Source organism: Triturus cristatus, chromosome 2_1, assembly GCF_964204655.1.
Source record: "Triturus cristatus chromosome 2_1, aTriCri1.1, whole genome shotgun sequence".
Lineage (NCBI taxonomy): Eukaryota > Metazoa > Chordata > Amphibia > Caudata > Salamandridae > Triturus > Triturus cristatus.
This window is the reverse complement of record NC_140581.1, coordinates 366,185,933-366,205,989: the sequence shown is the minus strand read 5'-3', so window position 1 is coordinate 366,205,989 and position 20,057 is coordinate 366,185,933. Positions and strand designations below refer to the sequence as shown.

At 60.0% G+C, this 20,057-nt stretch overlaps 21 non-coding genes across 21 annotated transcripts; all 21 read right to left on the bottom strand.

Moving 5' to 3' along the window:
* Nucleotides 1–817: 817 nt before the first annotated feature.
* LOC146864901 (U1 spliceosomal RNA) lies at nucleotides 818–981 on the bottom strand. The gene has a single exon (XR_014977397.1). It is a non-coding gene; the product is annotated as a U1 spliceosomal RNA (small nuclear RNA).
* Nucleotides 982–1,596: 615 nt separating this feature from the next.
* LOC146864900 (U1 spliceosomal RNA) lies at nucleotides 1,597–1,760 on the bottom strand. The gene has a single exon (XR_014976956.1). It is a non-coding gene; the product is annotated as a U1 spliceosomal RNA (small nuclear RNA).
* A 615-nt stretch (nucleotides 1,761–2,375) lies between these two features.
* Nucleotides 2,376–2,539, bottom strand: LOC146864899 (U1 spliceosomal RNA). The gene has a single exon (XR_014976954.1). It is a non-coding gene; the product is annotated as a U1 spliceosomal RNA (small nuclear RNA).
* A 905-nt stretch (nucleotides 2,540–3,444) lies between these two features.
* On the bottom strand, nucleotides 3,445–3,608 carry LOC146864898 (U1 spliceosomal RNA). The gene has a single exon (XR_014976953.1). It is a non-coding gene; the product is annotated as a U1 spliceosomal RNA (small nuclear RNA).
* Nucleotides 3,609–4,505: 897 nt separating this feature from the next.
* On the bottom strand, nucleotides 4,506–4,669 carry LOC146864897 (U1 spliceosomal RNA). Its single transcript, XR_014977449.1, has one exon. It is a non-coding gene; the product is annotated as a U1 spliceosomal RNA (small nuclear RNA).
* Nucleotides 4,670–5,284: 615 nt separating this feature from the next.
* Nucleotides 5,285–5,448, bottom strand: LOC146864896 (U1 spliceosomal RNA). Its single transcript, XR_014976952.1, has one exon. It is a non-coding gene; the product is annotated as a U1 spliceosomal RNA (small nuclear RNA).
* Nucleotides 5,449–6,345: 897 nt separating this feature from the next.
* Nucleotides 6,346–6,509, bottom strand: LOC146864895 (U1 spliceosomal RNA). Its single transcript, XR_014976951.1, has one exon. It is a non-coding gene; the product is annotated as a U1 spliceosomal RNA (small nuclear RNA).
* Nucleotides 6,510–7,124: 615 nt separating this feature from the next.
* LOC146864894 (U1 spliceosomal RNA) lies at nucleotides 7,125–7,288 on the bottom strand. The gene has a single exon (XR_014976950.1). It is a non-coding gene; the product is annotated as a U1 spliceosomal RNA (small nuclear RNA).
* A 905-nt stretch (nucleotides 7,289–8,193) lies between these two features.
* On the bottom strand, nucleotides 8,194–8,357 carry LOC146864893 (U1 spliceosomal RNA). Its single transcript, XR_014976949.1, has one exon. It is a non-coding gene; the product is annotated as a U1 spliceosomal RNA (small nuclear RNA).
* Nucleotides 8,358–9,254: 897 nt separating this feature from the next.
* Nucleotides 9,255–9,418, bottom strand: LOC146864892 (U1 spliceosomal RNA). Its single transcript, XR_014977396.1, has one exon. It is a non-coding gene; the product is annotated as a U1 spliceosomal RNA (small nuclear RNA).
* Nucleotides 9,419–10,033: 615 nt separating this feature from the next.
* LOC146864891 (U1 spliceosomal RNA) lies at nucleotides 10,034–10,197 on the bottom strand. Its single transcript, XR_014976948.1, has one exon. It is a non-coding gene; the product is annotated as a U1 spliceosomal RNA (small nuclear RNA).
* A 615-nt stretch (nucleotides 10,198–10,812) lies between these two features.
* LOC146864890 (U1 spliceosomal RNA) lies at nucleotides 10,813–10,976 on the bottom strand. Its single transcript, XR_014976947.1, has one exon. It is a non-coding gene; the product is annotated as a U1 spliceosomal RNA (small nuclear RNA).
* A 905-nt stretch (nucleotides 10,977–11,881) lies between these two features.
* LOC146864889 (U1 spliceosomal RNA) lies at nucleotides 11,882–12,045 on the bottom strand. The gene has a single exon (XR_014976946.1). It is a non-coding gene; the product is annotated as a U1 spliceosomal RNA (small nuclear RNA).
* A 615-nt stretch (nucleotides 12,046–12,660) lies between these two features.
* On the bottom strand, nucleotides 12,661–12,824 carry LOC146864888 (U1 spliceosomal RNA). Its single transcript, XR_014976945.1, has one exon. It is a non-coding gene; the product is annotated as a U1 spliceosomal RNA (small nuclear RNA).
* Nucleotides 12,825–13,721: 897 nt separating this feature from the next.
* LOC146864887 (U1 spliceosomal RNA) lies at nucleotides 13,722–13,885 on the bottom strand. The gene has a single exon (XR_014976943.1). It is a non-coding gene; the product is annotated as a U1 spliceosomal RNA (small nuclear RNA).
* Nucleotides 13,886–14,782: 897 nt separating this feature from the next.
* LOC146864886 (U1 spliceosomal RNA) lies at nucleotides 14,783–14,946 on the bottom strand. Its single transcript, XR_014977395.1, has one exon. It is a non-coding gene; the product is annotated as a U1 spliceosomal RNA (small nuclear RNA).
* A 615-nt stretch (nucleotides 14,947–15,561) lies between these two features.
* LOC146864885 (U1 spliceosomal RNA) lies at nucleotides 15,562–15,725 on the bottom strand. Its single transcript, XR_014976942.1, has one exon. It is a non-coding gene; the product is annotated as a U1 spliceosomal RNA (small nuclear RNA).
* Nucleotides 15,726–16,340: 615 nt separating this feature from the next.
* On the bottom strand, nucleotides 16,341–16,504 carry LOC146864884 (U1 spliceosomal RNA). Its single transcript, XR_014976941.1, has one exon. It is a non-coding gene; the product is annotated as a U1 spliceosomal RNA (small nuclear RNA).
* Nucleotides 16,505–17,409: 905 nt separating this feature from the next.
* LOC146864883 (U1 spliceosomal RNA) lies at nucleotides 17,410–17,573 on the bottom strand. The gene has a single exon (XR_014976940.1). It is a non-coding gene; the product is annotated as a U1 spliceosomal RNA (small nuclear RNA).
* An 897-nt stretch (nucleotides 17,574–18,470) lies between these two features.
* On the bottom strand, nucleotides 18,471–18,634 carry LOC146864882 (U1 spliceosomal RNA). Its single transcript, XR_014977448.1, has one exon. It is a non-coding gene; the product is annotated as a U1 spliceosomal RNA (small nuclear RNA).
* Nucleotides 18,635–19,249: 615 nt separating this feature from the next.
* Nucleotides 19,250–19,413, bottom strand: LOC146864881 (U1 spliceosomal RNA). The gene has a single exon (XR_014976939.1). It is a non-coding gene; the product is annotated as a U1 spliceosomal RNA (small nuclear RNA).
* Between the last annotated feature and the right edge of the window lie 644 nt (nucleotides 19,414–20,057).

Genomic DNA, 20,057 nt, shown 5'->3' with positions numbered 1-20,057 from the left:
TGAGGCCGGGCGAGGCAGAGCATGGGCATTTTGGGGCGCAAGGTGACCAGCCAAGGCCCCTGTGCCCACTTTGGAAAGCGCGCAGCTACCCACAGCAGCTTCCCACAGGCCTCGGCCGGCCAGCAAAATTTGCATGTCCACGCCCACCGGCAGCGCCAATCAGGGCCCTGCTTTCGCTATGCTGCACCTTGCTCACACGGGGGCAAAGCCAGGGCTACAGCACTCACAGAAGGGCGATTGCCATGCCCACTTTGGGCCCAGAAGCAGAGATTTGGGGCTTTGGAAGCCTAAGAGCTGCCACTGAGGCCCCCTCTAGAGGTATGCAGTGACATGTTGCCTGGCTAGGCCCCAGTCGACTGCTTGTGGCTGAAAGCCAGGGACAAACAGGCCTGCAAGTGAGCAGGGGTTCTCGCCCCGAGCCCCTCACGAACGCTCCCAAACGCTGCAGACAGAACCCTCGCCGGGCAGAGCCCTCGCCGGGCCACGGCCTGGGGTCCTCAGCCAGAGTCTGGGCCTGGGAAGGCTAGGGCGAGGCAAGAGGCTGGCAGCCAGGCCACAGCCCCAGGGGGGGCGATGGAAAGGAGCAGACATGTCACCTGGCCAGGGCCTACTGCCCTGTCTCTGGATAGGTCCCCAGAGTGGGAGGCTGCAACTATCCCATCATTCCCCAGGCTCGGTACTTAGCATGTGATTCCCTCTTGCCCACGCCCCCCTCCAATCCAGCCGCAGCAGCCCAGAAAGACCACAGAAGACGAGAAAGGGTGCTCCAGACTCCTTTTTATTTTTTTTCCATTTTGTCTTTCTTGAAACCAGAGATCAGGGGAAAGCGCGAACGCAGTCCCCCACTACCAGAAATTATGCAGTCGAGTATCCCGCATTTGGGGACATCGCAGGGGTCAGCACATCCGAAGTGCAATGGATGAGCCTCACCCTGGGAGAACCACCTTCGTGATCATGGTGTCTCCCCGGCCAGGTAAGTATGAGTTGGAAGGGGACAGGGCGAGGGCGGGCCGCTGGGCATCTCCCCGCAGGGCGAGGGTGGCATTCACACAGGCTAGGCCTGAGGCCGGGCGAGGCAGAGCATGGGCATTTTGGGGCGCAAGGTGACCAGCCAAGGCCCCTGTGCCCACTTTGGAAAGCGCGCAGCTACCCACAGCAGCTTCCCACAGGCCTCGGCCGGCCAGCAAAATTTGCATGTCCACGCCCACCGGCAGCGCCAATCAGGGCCCTGCTTTCGCTATGCTGCACCTTGCTCACACGGGGGCAAAGCCAGGGCTACAGCAAGCACACCAGAGGGCTTGGCAGGCCGAAATCGGGCCCAACAGCAGATTTTTCAGGCCCTCCAAATTGTGCACAAGCAAAGGCTTTCGCAAGCACAACAGAGTGCTTGCCAGGTCGAAATCGGGCCCAGAAGCACGTTTCTAAGCCCTAAGCCAGCATCCCCCAGGCTTGTAAATTTGCATAACTAATTGGCCCTCGCCCACTCCCCATTCCAGCCAGCTTACAGCACCCTGGACGGACCACAAGAAACGTCAAAGGGTGCTCCAGACTCCTTTTTATTTTTTTTTCCTTTTTGTCTTTCTTGAAACCAGAGATCAGGGGAAAGCGCGAACGCAGTCCCCCACTACCAGAAATTATGCAGTCGAGTATCCCGCATTTGGGGACATCGCAGGGGTCAGCACATCCGAAGTGCAATGGATGAGCCTCACCCTGGGAGAACCACCTTCGTGATCATGGTGTCTCCCCTGCCAGGTAAGTATGAGTTGGAAGGGGACAGGGCGAGGGCGGGCCGCTAGGCATCTCCCCGCAGGGCGAGGGTGGCATTCACACAGGCTAGGCCTGAGGCCGGGCGAGGCAGAGCATGGGCATTTTGGGGCGCAAGGTGACCAGCCAAGGCCCCTGTGCCCACTTTGGAAAGCGCGCAGCTACCCACAGCAGCTTCCCACAGGCCTCGGCCGGCCAGCAAAATTTGCATGTCCACGCCCACCGGCAGCGCCAATCAGGGCCCTGCTTTCGCTATGCTGCACCTTGCTCACACGGGGGCAAAGCCAGGGCTACAGCAAGCACACCAGAGGGCTTGGCAGGCCGAAATCGGGCCCAACAGCAGATTTTTCAGGCCCTCCAAATTGTGCACAAGCAAAGGCTTTCGCAAGCACAACAGAGTGCTTGCCAGGTCGAAATCGGGCCCAGAAGCACGTTTCTAAGCCCTAAGCCAGCATCCCCCAGGCTTGTAAATTTGCATAACTAATTGGCCCTCGCCCACTCCCCATTCCAGCCAGCTTACAGCACCCTGGACGGACCACAAGAAACGTCAAAGGGTGCTCCAGACTCCTTTTTATTTTTTTTTCCTTTTTGTCTTTCTTGAAACCAGAGATCAGGGGAAAGCGCGAACGCAGTCCCCCACTACCAGAAATTATGCAGTCGAGTATCCCGCATTTGGGGACATCGCAGGGGTCAGCACATCCGAAGTGCAATGGATGAGCCTCACCCTGGGAGAACCACCTTCGTGATCATGGTGTCTCCCCTGCCAGGTAAGTATGAGTTGGAAGGGGACAGGGCGAGGGCGGGCCGCTGGGCATCTCCCCGCAGGGCGAGGGTGGCATTCACACAGGCTAGGCCTGAGGCCGGGCGAGGCAGAGCATGGGCATTTTGGGGCGCAAGGTGACCAGCCAAGGCCCCTGTGCCCACTTTGGAAAGCGCGCAGCTACCCACAGCAGCTTCCCACAGGCCTCGGCCGGCCAGCAAAATTTGCATGTCCACGCCCACCGGCAGCGCCAATCAGGGCCCTGCTTTCGCTATGCTGCACCTTGCTCACACGGGGGCAAAGCCAGGGCTACAGCACTCACAGAAGGGCGATTGCCATGCCCACTTTGGGCCCAGAAGCAGAGATTTGGGGCTTTGGAAGCCTAAGAGCTGCCACTGAGGCCCCCTCTAGAGGTATGCAGTGACATGTTGCCTGGCTAGGCCCCAGTCGACTGCTTGTGGCTGAAAGCCAGGGACAAACAGGCCTGCAAGTGAGCAGGGGTTCTCGCCCCGAGCCCCTCACGCCTTCCCGAACGCTCCCAAACGCTGCAGACAGAACCCTCGCCGGGCAGAGCCCTCGCCGGGCCACGGCCTGGGGTCCTCAGCCAGAGTCTGGGCCTGGGAAGGCTAGGGCGAGGCAAGAGGCTGGCAGCCAGGCCACAGCCCCAGGGGGGGCGATGGAAAGGAGCAGACATGTCACCTGGCCAGGGCCTACTGCCCTGTCTCTGGATAGGTCCCCAGAGTGGGAGGCTGCAACTATCCCATCATTCCCCAGGCTCGGTACTTAGCATGTGATTCCCTCTTGCCCACGCCCCCCTCCAATCCAGCCGCAGCAGCCCAGAAAGACCACAGAAGACGAGAAAGGGTGCTCCAGACTCCTTTTTATTTTTTTTCCATTTTGTCTTTCTTGAAACCAGAGATCAGGGGAAAGCGCGAACGCAGTCCCCCACTACCAGAAATTATGCAGTCGAGTATCCCGCATTTGGGGACATCGCAGGGGTCAGCACATCCGAAGTGCAATGGATGAGCCTCACCCTGGGAGAACCACCTTCGTGATCATGGTGTCTCCCCTGCCAGGTAAGTATGAGTTGGAAGGGGACAGGGCGAGGGCGGGCCGCTGGGCATCTCCCCGCAGGGCGAGGGTGGCATTCACACAGGCTAGGCCTGAGGCCGGGCGAGGCAGAGCATGGGCATTTTGGGGCGCAAGGTGACCAGCCAAGGCCCCTGTGCCCACTTTGGAAAGCGCGCAGCTACCCACAGCAGCTTCCCACAGGCCTCGGCCGGCCAGCAAAATTTGCATGTCCACGCCCACCGGCAGCGCCAATCAGGGCCCTGCTTTCGCTATGCTGCACCTTGCTCACACGGGGTTAAAGCCAGGGCTACAGCACTCACAGAAGGGCGATTGCCATGCCCACTTTGGGCCCAGAAGCAGAGATTTGGGGCTTTGGAAGCCTAAGAGCTGCCACTGAGGCCCCCTCTAGAGGTATGCAGTGACATGTTGCCTGGCTAGGCCCCAGTCGACTGCTTGTGGCTGAAAGCCAGGGACAAACAGGCCTGCAAGTGAGCAGGGGTTCTCGCCCCGAGCCCCTCACGAACGCTCCCAAACGCTGCAGACAGAACCCTCGCCGGGCAGAGCCCTCGCCGGGCCACGGCCTGGGGTCCTCAGCCAGAGTCTGGGCCTGGGAAGGCTAGGGCGAGGCAAGAGGCTGGCAGCCAGGCCACAGCCCCAGGGGGGGCGATGGAAAGGAGCAGACATGTCACCTGGCCAGGGCCTACTGCCCTGTCTCTGGATAGGTCCCCAGAGTGGGAGGCTGCAACTATCCCATCATTCCCCAGGCTCGGTACTTAGCATGTGATTCCCTCTTGCCCACGCCCCCCTCCAATCCAGCCGCAGCAGCCCAGAAAGACCACAGAAGACGAGAAAGGGTGCTCCAGACTCCTTTTTATTTTTTTTCCATTTTGTCTTTCTTGAAACCAGAGATCATGGGAAAGCGCGAACGCAGTCCCCCACTACCAGAAATTATGCAGTCGAGTATCCCGCATTTGGGGACATCGCAGGGGTCAGCACATCCGAAGTGCAATGGATGAGCCTCACCCTGGGAGAACCACCTTCGTGATCATGGTGTCTCCCCGGCCAGGTAAGTATGAGTTGGAAGGGGACAGGGCGAGGGCGGGCCGCTGGGCATCTCCCCGCAGGGCGAGGGTGGCATTCACACAGGCTAGGCCTGAGGCCGGGCGAGGCAGAGCATGGGCATTTTGGGGCGCAAGGTGACCAGCCAAGGCCCCTGTGCCCACTTTGGAAAGCGCGCAGCTACCCACAGCAGCTTCCCACAGGCCTCGGCCGGCCAGCAAAATTTGCATGTCCACGCCCACCGGCAGCGCCAATCAGGGCCCTGCTTTCGCTATGCTGCACCTTGCTCACACGGGGGCAAAGCCAGGGCTACAGCAAGCACACCAGAGGGCTTGGCAGGCCGAAATCGGGCCCAACAGCAGATTTTTCAGGCCCTCCAAATTGTGCACAAGCAAAGGCTTTCGCAAGCACAACAGAGTGCTTGCCAGGTCGAAATCGGGCCCAGAAGCACGTTTCTAAGCCCTAAGCCAGCATCCCCCAGGCTTGTAAATTTGCATAACTAATTGGCCCTCGCCCACTCCCCATTCCAGCCAGCTTACAGCACCCTGGACGGACCACAAGAAACGTCAAAGGGTGCTCCAGACTCCTTTTTATTTTTTTTTCCTTTTTGTCTTTCTTGAAACCAGAGATCAGGGGAAAGCGCGAACGCAGTCCCCCACTACCAGAAATTATGCAGTCGAGTATCCCGCATTTGGGGACATCGCAGGGGTCAGCACATCCGAAGTGCAATGGATGAGCCTCACCCTGGGAGAACCACCTTCGTGATCATGGTGTCTCCCCTGCCAGGTAAGTATGAGTTGGAAGGGGACAGGGCGAGGGCGGGCCGCTGGGCATCTCCCCGCAGGGCGAGGGTGGCATTCACACAGGCTAGGCCTGAGGCCGGGCGAGGCAGAGCATGGGCATTTTGGGGCGCAAGGTGACCAGCCAAGGCCCCTGTGCCCACTTTGGAAAGCGCGCAGCTACCCACAGCAGCTTCCCACAGGCCTCGGCCGGCCAGCAAAATTTGCATGTCCACGCCCACCGGCAGCGCCAATCAGGGCCCTGCTTTCGCTATGCTGCACCTTGCTCACACGGGGTTAAAGCCAGGGCTACAGCACTCACAGAAGGGCGATTGCCATGCCCACTTTGGGCCCAGAAGCAGAGATTTGGGGCTTTGGAAGCCTAAGAGCTGCCACTGAGGCCCCCTCTAGAGGTATGCAGTGACATGTTGCCTGGCTAGGCCCCAGTCGACTGCTTGTGGCTGAAAGCCAGGGACAAACAGGCCTGCAAGTGAGCAGGGGTTCTCGCCCCGAGCCCCTCACGAACGCTCCCAAACGCTGCAGACAGAACCCTCGCCGGGCAGAGCCCTCGCCGGGCCACGGCCTGGGGTCCTCAGCCAGAGTCTGGGCCTGGGAAGGCTAGGGCGAGGCAAGAGGCTGGCAGCCAGGCCACAGCCCCAGGGGGGGCGATGGAAAGGAGCAGACATGTCACCTGGCCAGGGCCTACTGCCCTGTCTCTGGATAGGTCCCCAGAGTGGGAGGCTGCAACTATCCCATCATTCCCCAGGCTCGGTACTTAGCATGTGATTCCCTCTTGCCCACGCCCCCCTCCAATCCAGCCGCAGCAGCCCAGAAAGACCACAGAAGACGAGAAAGGGTGCTCCAGACTCCTTTTTATTTTTTTTCCATTTTGTCTTTCTTGAAACCAGAGATCAGGGGAAAGCGCGAACGCAGTCCCCCACTACCAGAAATTATGCAGTCGAGTATCCCGCATTTGGGGACATCGCAGGGGTCAGCACATCCGAAGTGCAATGGATGAGCCTCACCCTGGGAGAACCACCTTCGTGATCATGGTGTCTCCCCTGCCAGGTAAGTATGAGTTGGAAGGGGACAGGGCGAGGGCGGGCCGCTGGGCATCTCCCCGCAGGGCGAGGGTGGCATTCACACAGGCTAGGCCTGAGGCCGGGCGAGGCAGAGCATGGGCATTTTGGGGCGCAAGGTGACCAGCCAAGGCCCCTGTGCCCACTTTGGAAAGCGCGCAGCTACCCACAGCAGCTTCCCACAGGCCTCGGCCGGCCAGCAAAATTTGCATGTCCACGCCCACCGGCAGCGCCAATCAGGGCCCTGCTTTCGCTATGCTGCACCTTGCTCACACGGGGGCAAAGCCAGGGCTACAGCAAGCACACCAGAGGGCTTGGCAGGCCGAAATCGGGCCCAACAGCAGATTTTTCAGGCCCTCCAAATTGTGCACAAGCAAAGGCTTTCGCAAGCACAACAGAGTGCTTGCCAGGTCGAAATCGGGCCCAGAAGCACGTTTCTAAGCCCTAAGCCAGCATCCCCCAGGCTTGTAAATTTGCATAACTAATTGGCCCTCGCCCACTCCCCATTCCAGCCAGCTTACAGCACCCTGGACGGACCACAAGAAACGTCAAAGGGTGCTCCAGACTCCTTTTTATTTTTTTTTCCTTTTTGTCTTTCTTGAAACCAGAGATCAGGGGAAAGCGCGAACGCAGTCCCCCACTACCAGAAATTATGCAGTCGAGTATCCCGCATTTGGGGACATCGCAGGGGTCAGCACATCCGAAGTGCAATGGATGAGCCTCACCCTGGGAGAACCACCTTCGTGATCATGGTGTCTCCCCTGCCAGGTAAGTATGAGTTGGAAGGGGACAGGGCGAGGGCGGGCCGCTGGGCATCTCCCCGCAGGGCGAGGGTGGCATTCACACAGGCTAGGCCTGAGGCCGGGCGAGGCAGAGCATGGGCATTTTGGGGCGCAAGGTGACCAGCCAAGGCCCCTGTGCCCACTTTGGAAAGCGCGCAGCTACCCACAGCAGCTTCCCACAGGCCTCGGCCGGCCAGCAAAATTTGCATGTCCACGCCCACCGGCAGCGCCAATCAGGGCCCTGCTTTCGCTATGCTGCACCTTGCTCACACGGGGGCAAAGCCAGGGCTACAGCACTCACAGAAGGGCGATTGCCATGCCCACTTTGGGCCCAGAAGCAGAGATTTGGGGCTTTGGAAGCCTAAGAGCTGCCACTGAGGCCCCCTCTAGAGGTATGCAGTGACATGTTGCCTGGCTAGGCCCCAGTCGACTGCTTGTGGCTGAAAGCCAGGGACAAACAGGCCTGCAAGTGAGCAGGGGTTCTCGCCCCGAGCCCCTCACGCCTTCCCGAACGCTCCCAAACGCTGCAGACAGAACCCTCGCCGGGCAGAGCCCTCGCCGGGCCACGGCCTGGGGTCCTCAGCCAGAGTCTGGGCCTGGGAAGGCTAGGGCGAGGCAAGAGGCTGGCAGCCAGGCCACAGCCCCAGGGGGGGCGATGGAAAGGAGCAGACATGTCACCTGGCCAGGGCCTACTGCCCTGTCTCTGGATAGGTCCCCAGAGTGGGAGGCTGCAACTATCCCATCATTCCCCAGGCTCGGTACTTAGCATGTGATTCCCTCTTGCCCACGCCCCCCTCCAATCCAGCCGCAGCAGCCCAGAAAGACCACAGAAGACGAGAAAGGGTGCTCCAGACTCCTTTTTATTTTTTTTCCATTTTGTCTTTCTTGAAACCAGAGATCAGGGGAAAGCGCGAACGCAGTCCCCCACTACCAGAAATTATGCAGTCGAGTATCCCGCATTTGGGGACATCGCAGGGGTCAGCACATCCGAAGTGCAATGGATGAGCCTCACCCTGGGAGAACCACCTTCGTGATCATGGTGTCTCCCCTGCCAGGTAAGTATGAGTTGGAAGGGGACAGGGCGAGGGCGGGCCGCTGGGCATCTCCCCGCAGGGCGAGGGTGGCATTCACACAGGCTAGGCCTGAGGCCGGGCGAGGCAGAGCATGGGCATTTTGGGGCGCAAGGTGACCAGCCAAGGCCCCTGTGCCCACTTTGGAAAGCGCGCAGCTACCCACAGCAGCTTCCCACAGGCCTCGGCCGGCCAGCAAAATTTGCATGTCCACGCCCACCGGCAGCGCCAATCAGGGCCCTGCTTTCGCTATGCTGCACCTTGCTCACACGGGGGCAAAGCCAGGGCTACAGCACTCACAGAAGGGCGATTGCCATGCCCACTTTGGGCCCAGAAGCAGAGATTTGGGGCTTTGGAAGCCTAAGAGCTGCCACTGAGGCCCCCTCTAGAGGTATGCAGTGACATGTTGCCTGGCTAGGCCCCAGTCGACTGCTTGTGGCTGAAAGCCAGGGACAAACAGGCCTGCAAGTGAGCAGGGGTTCTCGCCCCGAGCCCCTCACGAACGCTCCCAAACGCTGCAGACAGAACCCTCGCCGGGCAGAGCCCTCGCCGGGCCACGGCCTGGGGTCCTCAGCCAGAGTCTGGGCCTGGGAAGGCTAGGGCGAGGCAAGAGGCTGGCAGCCAGGCCACAGCCCCAGGGGGGGCGATGGAAAGGAGCAGACATGTCACCTGGCCAGGGCCTACTGCCCTGTCTCTGGATAGGTCCCCAGAGTGGGAGGCTGCAACTATCCCATCATTCCCCAGGCTCGGTACTTAGCATGTGATTCCCTCTTGCCCACGCCCCCCTCCAATCCAGCCGCAGCAGCCCAGAAAGACCACAGAAGACGAGAAAGGGTGCTCCAGACTCCTTTTTATTTTTTTTCCATTTTGTCTTTCTTGAAACCAGAGATCAGGGGAAAGCGCGAACGCAGTCCCCCACTACCAGAAATTATGCAGTCGAGTATCCCGCATTTGGGGACATCGCAGGGGTCAGCACATCCGAAGTGCAATGGATGAGCCTCACCCTGGGAGAACCACCTTCGTGATCATGGTGTCTCCCCGGCCAGGTAAGTATGAGTTGGAAGGGGACAGGGCGAGGGCGGGCCGCTGGGCATCTCCCCGCAGGGCGAGGGTGGCATTCACACAGGCTAGGCCTGAGGCCGGGCGAGGCAGAGCATGGGCATTTTGGGGCGCAAGGTGACCAGCCAAGGCCCCTGTGCCCACTTTGGAAAGCGCGCAGCTACCCACAGCAGCTTCCCACAGGCCTCGGCCGGCCAGCAAAATTTGCATGTCCACGCCCACCGGCAGCGCCAATCAGGGCCCTGCTTTCGCTATGCTGCACCTTGCTCACACGGGGGCAAAGCCAGGGCTACAGCAAGCACACCAGAGGGCTTGGCAGGCCGAAATCGGGCCCAACAGCAGATTTTTCAGGCCCTCCAAATTGTGCACAAGCAAAGGCTTTCGCAAGCACAACAGAGTGCTTGCCAGGTCGAAATCGGGCCCAGAAGCACGTTTCTAAGCCCTAAGCCAGCATCCCCCAGGCTTGTAAATTTGCATAACTAATTGGCCCTCGCCCACTCCCCATTCCAGCCAGCTTACAGCACCCTGGACGGACCACAAGAAACGTCAAAGGGTGCTCCAGACTCCTTTTTATTTTTTTTTCCTTTTTGTCTTTCTTGAAACCAGAGATCAGGGGAAAGCGCGAACGCAGTCCCCCACTACCAGAAATTATGCAGTCGAGTATCCCGCATTTGGGGACATCGCAGGGGTCAGCACATCCGAAGTGCAATGGATGAGCCTCACCCTGGGAGAACCACCTTCGTGATCATGGTGTCTCCCCTGCCAGGTAAGTATGAGTTGGAAGGGGACAGGGCGAGGGCGGGCCGCTAGGCATCTCCCCGCAGGGCGAGGGTGGCATTCACACAGGCTAGGCCTGAGGCCGGGCGAGGCAGAGCATGGGCATTTTGGGGCGCAAGGTGACCAGCCAAGGCCCCTGTGCCCACTTTGGAAAGCGCGCAGCTACCCACAGCAGCTTCCCACAGGCCTCGGCCGGCCAGCAAAATTTGCATGTCCACGCCCACCGGCAGCGCCAATCAGGGCCCTGCTTTCGCTATGCTGCACCTTGCTCACACGGGGGCAAAGCCAGGGCTACAGCAAGCACACCAGAGGGCTTGGCAGGCCGAAATCGGGCCCAACAGCAGATTTTTCAGGCCCTCCAAATTGTGCACAAGCAAAGGCTTTCGCAAGCACAACAGAGTGCTTGCCAGGTCGAAATCGGGCCCAGAAGCACGTTTCTAAGCCCTAAGCCAGCATCCCCCAGGCTTGTAAATTTGCATAACTAATTGGCCCTCGCCCACTCCCCATTCCAGCCAGCTTACAGCACCCTGGACGGACCACAAGAAACGTCAAAGGGTGCTCCAGACTCCTTTTTATTTTTTTTTCCTTTTTGTCTTTCTTGAAACCAGAGATCAGGGGAAAGCGCGAACGCAGTCCCCCACTACCAGAAATTATGCAGTCGAGTATCCCGCATTTGGGGACATCGCAGGGGTCAGCACATCCGAAGTGCAATGGATGAGCCTCACCCTGGGAGAACCACCTTCGTGATCATGGTGTCTCCCCTGCCAGGTAAGTATGAGTTGGAAGGGGACAGGGCGAGGGCGGGCCGCTGGGCATCTCCCCGCAGGGCGAGGGTGGCATTCACACAGGCTAGGCCTGAGGCCGGGCGAGGCAGAGCATGGGCATTTTGGGGCGCAAGGTGACCAGCCAAGGCCCCTGTGCCCACTTTGGAAAGCGCGCAGCTACCCACAGCAGCTTCCCACAGGCCTCGGCCGGCCAGCAAAATTTGCATGTCCACGCCCACCGGCAGCGCCAATCAGGGCCCTGCTTTCGCTATGCTGCACCTTGCTCACACGGGGGCAAAGCCAGGGCTACAGCACTCACAGAAGGGCGATTGCCATGCCCACTTTGGGCCCAGAAGCAGAGATTTGGGGCTTTGGAAGCCTAAGAGCTGCCACTGAGGCCCCCTCTAGAGGTATGCAGTGACATGTTGCCTGGCTAGGCCCCAGTCGACTGCTTGTGGCTGAAAGCCAGGGACAAACAGGCCTGCAAGTGAGCAGGGGTTCTCGCCCCGAGCCCCTCACGCCTTCCCGAACGCTCCCAAACGCTGCAGACAGAACCCTCGCCGGGCAGAGCCCTCGCCGGGCCACGGCCTGGGGTCCTCAGCCAGAGTCTGGGCCTGGGAAGGCTAGGGCGAGGCAAGAGGCTGGCAGCCAGGCCACAGCCCCAGGGGGGGCGATGGAAAGGAGCAGACATGTCACCTGGCCAGGGCCTACTGCCCTGTCTCTGGATAGGTCCCCAGAGTGGGAGGCTGCAACTATCCCATCATTCCCCAGGCTCGGTACTTAGCATGTGATTCCCTCTTGCCCACGCCCCCCTCCAATCCAGCCGCAGCAGCCCAGAAAGACCACAGAAGACGAGAAAGGGTGCTCCAGACTCCTTTTTATTTTTTTTCCATTTTGTCTTTCTTGAAACCAGAGATCAGGGGAAAGCGCGAACGCAGTCCCCCACTACCAGAAATTATGCAGTCGAGTATCCCGCATTTGGGGACATCGCAGGGGTCAGCACATCCGAAGTGCAATGGATGAGCCTCACCCTGGGAGAACCACCTTCGTGATCATGGTGTCTCCCCTGCCAGGTAAGTATGAGTTGGAAGGGGACAGGGCGAGGGCGGGCCGCTGGGCATCTCCCCGCAGGGCGAGGGTGGCATTCACACAGGCTAGGCCTGAGGCCGGGCGAGGCAGAGCATGGGCATTTTGGGGCGCAAGGTGACCAGCCAAGGCCCCTGTGCCCACTTTGGAAAGCGCGCAGCTACCCACAGCAGCTTCCCACAGGCCTCGGCCGGCCAGCAAAATTTGCATGTCCACGCCCACCGGCAGCGCCAATCAGGGCCCTGCTTTCGCTATGCTGCACCTTGCTCACACGGGGGCAAAGCCAGGGCTACAGCAAGCACACCAGAGGGCTTGGCAGGCCGAAATCGGGCCCAACAGCAGATTTTTCAGGCCCTCCAAATTGTGCACAAGCAAAGGCTTTCGCAAGCACAACAGAGTGCTTGCCAGGTCGAAATCGGGCCCAGAAGCACGTTTCTAAGCCCTAAGCCAGCATCCCCCAGGCTTGTAAATTTGCATAACTAATTGGCCCTCGCCCACTCCCCATTCCAGCCAGCTTACAGCACCCTGGACGGACCACAAGAAACGTCAAAGGGTGCTCCAGACTCCTTTTTATTTTTTTTTCCTTTTTGTCTTTCTTGAAACCAGAGATCAGGGGAAAGCGCGAACGCAGTCCCCCACTACCAGAAATTATGCAGTCGAGTATCCCGCATTTGGGGACATCGCAGGGGTCAGCACATCCGAAGTGCAATGGATGAGCCTCACCCTGGGAGAACCACCTTCGTGATCATGGTGTCTCCCCTGCCAGGTAAGTATGAGTTGGAAGGGGACAGGGCGAGGGCGGGCCGCTGGGCATCTCCCCGCAGGGCGAGGGTGGCATTCACACAGGCTAGGCCTGAGGCCGGGCGAGGCAGAGCATGGGCATTTTGGGGCGCAAGGTGACCAGCCAAGGCCCCTGTGCCCACTTTGGAAAGCGCGCAGCTACCCACAGCAGCTTCCCACAGGCCTCGGCCGGCCAGCAAAATTTGCATGTCCACGCCCACCGGCAGCGCCAATCAGGGCCCTGCTTTCGCTATGCTGCACCTTGCTCACACGGGGTTAAAGCCAGGGCTATAGCACTCACAGAAGGGCGATTGCCATGCCCACTTTGGGCCCAGAAGCAGAGATTTGGGGCTTTGGAAGCCTAAGAGCTGCCACTGAGGCCCCCTCTAGAGGTATGCAGTGACATGTTGCCTGGCTAGGCCCCAGTCGACTGCTTGTGGCTGAAAGCCAGGGACAAACAGGCCTGCAAGTGAGCAGGGGTTCTCGCCCCGAGCCCCTCACGAACGCTCCCAAACGCTGCAGACAGAACCCTCGCCGGGCAGAGCCCTCGCCGGGCCACGGCCTGGGGTCCTCAGCCAGAGTCTGGGCCTGGGAAGGCTAGGGCGAGGCAAGAGGCTGGCAGCCAGGCCACAGCCCCAGGGGGGGCGATGGAAAGGAGCAGACATGTCACCTGGCCAGGGCCTACTGCCCTGTCTCTGGATAGGTCCCCAGAGTGGGAGGCTGCAACTATCCCATCATTCCCCAGGCTCGGTACTTAGCATGTGATTCCCTCTTGCCCACGCCCCCCTCCAATCCAGCCGCAGCAGCCCAGAAAGACCACAGAAGACGAGAAAGGGTGCTCCAGACTCCTTTTTATTTTTTTTCCATTTTGTCTTTCTTGAAACCAGAGATCAGGGGAAAGCGCGAACGCAGTCCCCCACTACCAGAAATTATGCAGTCGAGTATCCCGCATTTGGGGACATCGCAGGGGTCAGCACATCCGAAGTGCAATGGATGAGCCTCACCCTGGGAGAACCACCTTCGTGATCATGGTGTCTCCCCTGCCAGGTAAGTATGAGTTGGAAGGGGACAGGGCGAGGGCGGGCCGCTGGGCATCTCCCCGCAGGGCGAGGGTGGCATTCACACAGGCTAGGCCTGAGGCCGGGCGAGGCAGAGCATGGGCATTTTGGGGCGCAAGGTGACCAGCCAAGGCCCCTGTGCCCACTTTGGAAAGCGCGCAGCTACCCACAGCAGCTTCCCACAGGCCTCGGCCGGCCAGCAAAATTTGCATGTCCACGCCCACCGGCAGCGCCAATCAGGGCCCTGCTTTCGCTATGCTGCACCTTGCTCACACGGGGGCAAAGCCAGGGCTACAGCACTCACAGAAGGGCGATTGCCATGCCCACTTTGGGCCCAGAAGCAGAGATTTGGGGCTTTGGAAGCCTAAGAGCTGCCACTGAGGCCCCCTCTAGAGGTATGCAGTGACATGTTGCCTGGCTAGGCCCCAGTCGACTGCTTGTGGCTGAAAGCCAGGGACAAACAGGCCTGCAAGTGAGCAGGGGTTCTCGCCCCGAGCCCCTCACGAACGCTCCCAAACGCTGCAGACAGAACCCTCGCCGGGCAGAGCCCTCGCCGGGCCACGGCCTGGGGTCCTCAGCCAGAGTCTGGGCCTGGGAAGGCTAGGGCGAGGCAAGAGGCTGGCAGCCAGGCCACAGCCCCAGGGGGGGCGATGGAAAGGAGCAGACATGTCACCTGGCCAGGGCCTACTGCCCTGTCTCTGGATAGGTCCCCAGAGTGGGAGGCTGCAACTATCCCATCATTCCCCAGGCTCGGTACTTAGCATGTGATTCCCTCTTGCCCACGCCCCCCTCCAATCCAGCCGCAGCAGCCCAGAAAGACCACAGAAGACGAGAAAGGGTGCTCCAGACTCCTTTTTATTTTTTTTCCATTTTGTCTTTCTTGAAACCAGAGATCAGGGGAAAGCGCGAACGCAGTCCCCCACTACCAGAAATTATGCAGTCGAGTATCCCGCATTTGGGGACATCGCAGGGGTCAGCACATCCGAAGTGCAATGGATGAGCCTCACCCTGGGAGAACCACCTTCGTGATCATGGTGTCTCCCCGGCCAGGTAAGTATGAGTTGGAAGGGGACAGGGCGAGGGCGGGCCGCTGGGCATCTCCCCGCAGGGCGAGGGTGGCATTCACACAGGCTAGGCCTGAGGCCGGGCGAGGCAGAGCATGGGCATTTTGGGGCGCAAGGTGACCAGCCAAGGCCCCTGTGCCCACTTTGGAAAGCGCGCAGCTACCCACAGCAGCTTCCCACAGGCCTCGGCCGGCCAGCAAAATTTGCATGTCCACGCCCACCGGCAGCGCCAATCAGGGCCCTGCTTTCGCTATGCTGCACCTTGCTCACACGGGGGCAAAGCCAGGGCTACAGCAAGCACACCAGAGGGCTTGGCAGGCCGAAATCGGGCCCAACAGCAGATTTTTCAGGCCCTCCAAATTGTGCACAAGCAAAGGCTTTCGCAAGCACAACAGAGTGCTTGCCAGGTCGAAATCGGGCCCAGAAGCACGTTTCTAAGCCCTAAGCCAGCATCCCCCAGGCTTGTAAATTTGCATAACTAATTGGCCCTCGCCCACTCCCCATTCCAGCCAGCTTACAGCACCCTGGACGGACCACAAGAAACGTCAAAGGGTGCTCCAGACTCCTTTTTATTTTTTTTTCCTTTTTGTCTTTCTTGAAACCAGAGATCAGGGGAAAGCGCGAACGCAGTCCCCCACTACCAGAAATTATGCAGTCGAGTATCCCGCATTTGGGGACATCGCAGGGGTCAGCACATCCGAAGTGCAATGGATGAGCCTCACCCTGGGAGAACCACCTTCGTGATCATGGTGTCTCCCCTGCCAGGTAAGTATGAGTTGGAAGGGGACAGGGCGAGGGCGGGCCGCTAGGCATCTCCCCGCAGGGCGAGGGTGGCATTCACACAGGCTAGGCCTGAGGCCGGGCGAGGCAGAGCATGGGCATTTTGGGGCGCAAGGTGACCAGCCAAGGCCCCTGTGCCCACTTTGGAAAGCGCGCAGCTACCCACAGCAGCTTCCCACAGGCCTCGGCCGGCCAGCAAAATTTGCATGTCCACGCCCACCGGCAGCGCCAATCAGGGCCCTGCTTTCGCTATGCTGCACCTTGCTCACACGGGGGCAAAGCCAGGGCTACAGCAAGCACACCAGAGGGCTTGGCAGGCCGAAATCGGGCCCAACAGCAGATTTTTCAGGCCCTCCAAATTGTGCACAAGCAAAGGCTTTCGCAAGCACAACAGAGTGCTTGCCAGGTCGAAATCGGGCCCAGAAGCACGTTTCTAAGCCCTAAGCCAGCATCCCCCAGGCTTGTAAATTTGCATAACTAATTGGCCCTCGCCCACTCCCCATTCCAGCCAGCTTACAGCACCCTGGACGGACCACAAGAAACGTCAAAGGGTGCTCCAGACTCCTTTTTATTTTTTTTTCCTTTTTGTCTTTCTTGAAACCAGAGATCAGGGGAAAGCGCGAACGCAGTCCCCCACTACCAGAAATTATGCAGTCGAGTATCCCGCATTTGGGGACATCGCAGGGGTCAGCACATCCGAAGTGCAATGGATGAGCCTCACCCTGGGAGAACCACCTTCGTGATCATGGTGTCTCCCCTGCCAGGTAAGTATGAGTTGGAAGGGGACAGGGCGAGGGCGGGCCGCTGGGCATCTCCCCGCAGGGCGAGGGTGGCATTCACACAGGCTAGGCCTGAGGCCGGGCGAGGCAGAGCATGGGCATTTTGGGGCGCAAGGTGACCAGCCAAGGCCCCTGTGCCCACTTTGGAAAGCGCGCAGCTACCCACAGCAGCTTCCCACAGGCCTCGGCCGGCCAGCAAAATTTGCATGTCCACGCCCACCGGCAGCGCCAATCAGGGCCCTGCTTTCGCTATGCTGCACCTTGCTCACACGGGGTTAAAGCCAGGGCTACAGCACTCACAGAAGGGCGATTGCCATGCCCACTTTGGGCCCAGAAGCAGAGATTTGGGGCTTTGGAAGCCTAAGAGCTGCCACTGAGGCCCCCTCTAGAGGTATGCAGTGACATGTTGCCTGGCTAGGCCCCAGTCGACTGCTTGTGGCTGAAAGCCAGGGACAAACAGGCCTGCAAGTGAGCAGGGGTTCTCGCCCCGAGCCCCTCACGCCTTCCCGAACGCTCCCAAACGCTGCAGACAGAACCCTCGCCGGGCAGAGCCCTCGCCGGGCCACGGCCTGGGGTCCTCAGCCAGAGTCTGGGCCTGGGAAGGCTAGGGCGAGGCAAGAGGCTGGCAGCCAGGCCACAGCCCCAGGGGGGGCGATGGAAAGGAGCAGACATGTCACCTGGCCAGGGCCTACTGCCCTGTCTCTGGATAGGTCCCCAGAGTGGGAGGCTGCAACTATCCCATCATTCCCCAGGCTCGGTACTTAGCATGTGATTCCCTCTTGCCCACGCCCCCCTCCAATCCAGCCGCAGCAGCCCAGAAAGACCACAGAAGACGAGAAAGGGTGCTCCAGACTCCTTTTTATTTTTTTTCCATTTTGTCTTTCTTGAAACCAGAGATCAGGGGAAAGCGCGAACGCAGTCCCCCACTACCAGAAATTATGCAGTCGAGTATCCCGCATTTGGGGACATCGCAGGGGTCAGCACATCCGAAGTGCAATGGATGAGCCTCACCCTGGGAGAACCACCTTCGTGATCATGGTGTCTCCCCTGCCAGGTAAGTATGAGTTGGAAGGGGACAGGGCGAGGGCGGGCCGCTGGGCATCTCCCCGCAGGGCGAGGGTGGCATTCACACAGGCTAGGCCTGAGGCCGGGCGAGGCAGAGCATGGGCATTTTGGGGCGCAAGGTGACCAGCCAAGGCCCCTGTGCCCACTTTGGAAAGCGCGCAGCTACCCACAGCAGCTTCCCACAGGCCTCGGCCGGCCAGCAAAATTTGCATGTCCACGCCCACCGGCAGCGCCAATCAGGGCCCTGCTTTCGCTATGCTGCACCTTGCTCACACGGGGTTAAAGCCAGGGCTACAGCACTCACAGAAGGGCGATTGCCATGCCCACTTTGGGCCCAGAAGCAGAGATTTGGGGCTTTGGAAGCCTAAGAGCTGCCACTGAGGCCCCCTCTAGAGGTATGCAGTGACATGTTGCCTGGCTAGGCCCCAGTCGACTGCTTGTGGCTGAAAGCCAGGGACAAACAGGCCTGCAAGTGAGCAGGGGTTCTCGCCCCGAGCCCCTCACGAACGCTCCCAAACGCTGCAGACAGAACCCTCGCCGGGCAGAGCCCTCGCCGGGCCACGGCCTGGGGTCCTCAGCCAGAGTCTGGGCCTGGGAAGGCTAGGGCGAGGCAAGAGGCTGGCAGCCAGGCCACAGCCCCAGGGGGGGCGATGGAAAGGAGCAGACATGTCACCTGGCCAGGGCCTACTGCCCTGTCTCTGGATAGGTCCCCAGAGTGGGAGGCTGCAACTATCCCATCATTCCCCAGGCTCGGTACTTAGCATGTGATTCCCTCTTGCCCACGCCCCCCTCCAATCCAGCCGCAGCAGCCCAGAAAGACCACAGAAGACGAGAAAGGGTGCTCCAGACTCCTTTTTATTTTTTTTCCATTTTGTCTTTCTTGAAACCAGAGATCATGGGAAAGCGCGAACGCAGTCCCCCACTACCAGAAATTATGCAGTCGAGTATCCCGCATTTGGGGACATCGCAGGGGTCAGCACATCCGAAGTGCAATGGATGAGCCTCACCCTGGGAGAACCACCTTCGTGATCATGGTGTCTCCCCGGCCAGGTAAGTATGAGTTGGAAGGGGACAGGGCGAGGGCGGGCCGCTGGGCATCTCCCCGCAGGGCGAGGGTGGCATTCACACAGGCTAGGCCTGAGGCCGGGCGAGGCAGAGCATGGGCATTTTGGGGCGCAAGGTGACCAGCCAAGGCCCCTGTGCCCACTTTGGAAAGCGCGCAGCTACCCACAGCAGCTTCCCACAGGCCTCGGCCGGCCAGCAAAATTTGCATGTCCACGCCCACCGGCAGCGCCAATCAGGGCCCTGCTTTCGCTATGCTGCACCTTGCTCACACGGGGGCAAAGCCAGGGCTACAGCAAGCACACCAGAGGGCTTGGCAGGCCGAAATCGGGCCCAACAGCAGATTTTTCAGGCCCTCCAAATTGTGCACAAGCAAAGGCTTTCGCAAGCACAACAGAGTGCTTGCCAGGTCGAAATCGGGCCCAGAAGCACGTTTCTAAGCCCTAAGCCAGCATCCCCCAGGCTTGTAAATTTGCATAACTAATTGGCCCTCGCCCACTCCCCATTCCAGCCAGCTTACAGCACCCTGGACGGACCACAAGAAACGTCAAAGGGTGCTCCAGACTCCTTTTTATTTTTTTTTCCTTTTTGTCTTTCTTGAAACCAGAGATCAGGGGAAAGCGCGAACGCAGTCCCCCACTACCAGAAATTATGCAGTCGAGTATCCCGCATTTGGGGACATCGCAGGGGTCAGCACATCCGAAGTGCAATGGATGAGCCTCACCCTGGGAGAACCACCTTCGTGATCATGGTGTCTCCCCTGCCAGGTAAGTATGAGTTGGAAGGGGACAGGGCGAGGGCGGGCCGCTGGGCATCTCCCCGCAGGGCGAGGGTGGCATTCACACAGGCTAGGCCTGAGGCCGGGCGAGGCAGAGCATCGGCATTTTGGGGCGCAAGGTGACCAGCCAAGGCCCCTGTGCCCACTTTGGAAAGCGCGCAGCTACCCACAGCAGCTTCCCACAGGCCTCGGCCGGCCAGCAAAATTTGCATGTCCACGCCCACCGGCAGCGCCAATCAGGGCCCTGCTTTCGCTATGCTGCACCTTGCTCACACGGGGTTAAAGCCAGGGCTACAGCACTCACAGAAGGGCGATTGCCATGCCCACTTTGGGCCCAGAAGCAGAGATTTGGGGCTTTGGAAGCCTAAGAGCTGCCACTGAGGCCCCCTCTAGAGGTATGCAGTGACATGTTGCCTGGCTAGGCCCCAGTCGACTGCTTGTGGCTGAAAGCCAGGGACAAACAGGCCTGCAAGTGAGCAGGGGTTCTCGCCCCGAGCCCCTCACGAACGCTCCCAAACGCTGCAGACAGAACCCTCGCCGGGCAGAGCCCTCGCCGGGCCACGGCCTGGGGTCCTCAGCCAGAGTCTGGGCCTGGGAAGGCTAGGGCGAGGCAAGAGGCTGGCAGCCAGGCCACAGCCCCA